Source organism: Rattus norvegicus, chromosome 1 (genome assembly GCF_036323735.1).
Source record: "Rattus norvegicus strain BN/NHsdMcwi chromosome 1, GRCr8, whole genome shotgun sequence".
NCBI classification, from domain to species: Eukaryota; Metazoa; Chordata; class Mammalia; order Rodentia; family Muridae; genus Rattus; species Rattus norvegicus.
The window spans coordinates 265,011,222-265,014,510 of record NC_086019.1 but is presented as its reverse complement, the minus strand read 5'-3'; positions in this window follow the sequence as shown (position 1 = coordinate 265,014,510).

Here is a 3,289-nt window from a genome sequence, read left to right as displayed (position 1 = left end):
TGCAGCAGTCCTTCGAGATATGTCTACTTTCAAGGTCTTTTAAGTTTTGTCCTAAGAGTGCAATTCAAGTTGGCTTCATTTCTTTAATTCCAATGGAAGGCACTGGCAGAGTCGTGTTCCCCAAATCTTCCTCCTAATTCACATTAAAATTGCTGTACAGACATACAGAGAATCTGGGACACCAAGGAAGATAAATGATTGAAATGATTAAATGGGTGACAGGTGCCAGTGTCAACATGGGGATAAAAACCAAGTAGCAGACATAGTCAGATGGCAGGGAAAGGTCTGAAGTTAGTACAATGAAGATCACAAATTCAAAGGATGGGCTGAGAAGGTAGCTCAGCTGCAGAGCACTGGCCTAGCAAGTGTAAGATTGAGAGAGAGAGAGAGAGAGAGAGAGAGAGAGAGAGAGAGAGAGAGAGAGAGAGAGAGAGAGACAGAGAGAGAGAGACAGAGAGACAGAGACAGAGAGACAGAGACAGAGAGACAGAGACAGAGAGACAGGTAGAGACAGACACAGAGAGACAGACACACAGACAAATACAGAAAGGGACACACAGAGAGAAACAGACAGACAGAGAGCAGAGAGAGACAGAGACACAGAGACAGAGGGACACACATATGCAGAGACAGAGATACAGAGACAGAGAGACAGAAGGACAGACAGAGACACAGAGACAGAGGGACACAGAGAGAGAGAGAGAGAGAGAGAGAGAGAGAGAGAGGGGTGGGGACTATATATGGATAGGCTGAAAACGAGTCTGAAGTAAGCAAGGAATGGCTTTGCAATTTGAACAAAGAGAGATGCTCAAATGTCATACAGTACAAATCAATTTCAAAATTTGGCCCCCAATGCAGGTTGTGATTGTTACTAACTTCGGTAGGATGGAGGTGATGGAGCAGAGAGGATTTTAATAGGAGAAAATATGGAGCCTATGTTTCTCTAAGTTCTTTTTTTAAAAGTAATTTTAAACACCTCATGTAAAATCATTGATAGAGCAAAAAGATTTTTTTTAGGCAGAAAAAAATATGTTTACAAAGGAACAACAGAACATGGAACCTTGGAGGCATACATAAAGAAAAAGTAATGTACTCAAGTTTCTATGAGAAAAGAGTTTTTTCACCCACAATCTCATATCCAAGTATTCAAGTGTAAAATAAATATGTATAGTAATTTAATTGAATAATGAGATAGAAAGAGTATTTTTGTCTGGTATTCATTAATGTTATCATACTTAAACTATCGGAAAGACCTATTTTGGGGGGAAAAGGTAAATCAAGCAAGGGACAGTTGAAGAAGTCTAGATACATGATTTTTGATGTAGTCCTATTTGGGAAAACATTAAATGCTGCCAGATTAGCGCATAAGGAGGTGGAAAGAGAGAAACACATATACACACATAATTTAAAGAAAAATCTAAGAAAAGAAATGTTTGAAAATTGTCTCTGATAATGTCTTTGAGAGTTTATAACCTCCCCCTACATTCTAATTAAATAAAGTATTCCTTTAATAAATAAAATAAAATAGAATTCTAGTCAGGCATTATGAAACATGCCTTGAATCTCGTTATTCAGGAGACAGAACCATGCAGATCTCTGTGTTTTCAAGGCTAGATTGTTCTACAGACAGTTCCACAGTAGCCAGGACTACAGAATAAGACCAAGTCTCTGAAAAATATAATTTTAAAAATAATCAATAAGTCCAAAATAAAGTCGGAAGGAAGGAATAGAGGAACAAAAACCAGATGAGATAACCTGAAAATAAATAGAAAAATGGTAACATGAAATCCAGTTATATGATGGACTACAATAAATGTAAATGGACTAAAAACTCTAAAACCTAAAATCAAGGAAATAAAAGCAAAGTAAGATTTATCTGTATGCTATAAATAAGAGATTTATTTCAAACATAAAATCCAAGTAATTTGTTAAAAATAATTTCATACAAATAATAGGCAGGGGAAGACAAGTTAGTGTTTTTGTCATACAATGAGCAGACATTAAGATCAAAGAGCACCATGTGAGAAAGGGAGGGACCTTTTACAATGTTAAAAGTATGAATTTAATAGGAAGACATAACAGTTGTAAATGCGTGTTTAACAACACTGCTTCAAAGTATATAAACTGTGGAGAGCCCTTGATGCCACTTCAAGGATATTGGCAAAAATATTTACATTGGGCTAGGACAAAGGAGTAGGCTCAGATAAGAATTTGACGTTGGCCAAATGCTCAAATTATCCAAGATGCACAGACCACATGAAACTCAAGAAAGATGACCAAAATGTGGATGCTTCACTCCTTCTTTAAAGGGGGAACAAAAATATCCATAACATGAGATAGGGAGGCAAAGTTTAGAGTGGAGACTGAAGGAATGGCCATTCAGAACTTGCCCCACATGTGGCCCATATATATACAGCCACCAAAACTAGATAAGATGGATGAAGCTAAGATGTGTATGCTGACAGCAACCAGATGTAGATCTCTTTTAAGAGACACAACCAGAACATGTCAAATACAGAGGTGAATGCCAGCAGCAAACCACTGAACTGAGAACAGAACCCCTGTTGGAGGAATTAGAGAAAGGACTGAAAAAGCTGAAGGGGCTTAAAACCCCATAAGAACAACAATGTCAACCAACCAGAGCTCCCAGGGATTAAACCACTACCCAAAGACTATAGACTGACCCTGGGCTCCAACTGCATAGATAGCAGAGAATAGAAATGTTGGGGCACCAGTCAAAGGGGAAGCCCTTGGTCTTGCCAAGGTTGGACCCCCAGTGTAGAGGATTGTTGAAGGGGTGGTAATGGGGGGTAGATGGGAAGGGGAACACAAATGAAGAAGGGGAGGGGCAGGGGTTAGGGGGCTGATGGACAGGAAACTGGGAAAGGAAATAACATTTGAAATGTAAATAAGAAATACCAAATTTAAAAAGATACAGAAAGAAAAGAATTTGACATTGGGCTAGGACAAGATGAATACAGTCGAGGAATGTATTGTATTCCTTGTATCTTGGTCATCCTGGTAAACCCCTAGACACGATGACTTTGTTTATTACCTTGTTTGTTCCTTAGCTACTTTGTCTATGCTTTGTTCCTTGACTACTTTGTCTTTGATCTAGAGCTGATCCTATTCTTTGCATGTACCCAGAATGGTGTAAAAAAAATAAACCCTCTTCAGCATCGGCTGGAACCATGTTATATGCTGTCTTATTGTCTTTTCTTTCTTTAATCCTCACTCTCTCCCTTGAGAGCCTGTTGACTGACTGAACTGGCTTGGTCAATTGGTCAGA